We start from the raw sequence: 708 nt of genomic DNA, 5'->3' as shown, positions 1-708 counted from the left end.
GACCTGGGTGGGAAAACGGAAACAAGATGCACTGAAATGAAAAGCTCTGCAGATCTGCAAAAAGACTGGCTTCTGACTATCAGCCTGTGCCCTGGACTAATCCACTGTGTCCCTTCCGTGCACTCTAACCCTAAAGGTGGTGTTTATGTCACTCAAGACTCACTAGCCAATCAGCACATGGAGGCGGTTCTGCCAATCAGAGAAGAAGGCGGGCTTTACCGGGAGCTTTCCTGCCAGGTCCTGTATGAAGCAGAGCAATCCCGAGCTTTTCTGCTTGGCCCATTCGGTGAAGTGGGGCAATCCTGAATATTTCTGCTTGGCATGTTCTGTGTGCCGCTGCGGGGTCCTGTGAGGAGAGCTCAGGCAAGCTTAGAAGTCCCGACATGGTAAGTGAAGGGCCATGTCCCACAAAAGGCGGCTGAGCAGAGGGAGCTGGTGTCCTGGGTCGTCCCTGGGGTTCCGTGATAAACAGCAGCCAGACAGAAGCAGAGACCTGTGAGGTTCCCTGTGGTCCCGTCCTCTCCCTGGACCCGGAGGTGGCCTCTGAATAACCTCACTAGGGCGGCTGCATCTGCACAAAGCATTTGGGGAAAGGGCTTCCTTGTGGAGACATCCTTGGCAAGAAATCAGACGCGGAGAGCTTTAGTTTCTCTGCTATCTTCAGGAAGTTCTGGCCTTAGCATTTAACCCTTTAATATGTAAGTCTGT

The 708-nt window shown here is 53.0% G+C and overlaps 1 pseudogene across 1 annotated transcript in view; it reads left to right on the top strand.

Annotated features, from left to right (window-relative positions):
- Positions 1-223: 223 nt before the first annotated feature.
- The window catches only part of LOC115063626, a 13,075-nt pseudogene continuing 12,590 nt past the window's right edge, over positions 224-708 (top strand). The window contains exon 1 of the transcript XR_003843482.1: positions 224-386. The product of XR_003843482.1 is annotated as a zinc finger protein 431-like (transcript). The remainder of the gene's footprint in view (positions 387-708) is intronic.

This window comes from Mus pahari, chromosome 3 (assembly GCF_900095145.1).
Source record: "Mus pahari chromosome 3, PAHARI_EIJ_v1.1, whole genome shotgun sequence".
Classification (NCBI taxonomy): domain Eukaryota; kingdom Metazoa; phylum Chordata; class Mammalia; order Rodentia; family Muridae; genus Mus; species Mus pahari.
The sequence above is the reverse complement of the archived record's forward strand: the minus strand, read 5'-3'. Positions and strand labels throughout refer to the sequence as shown.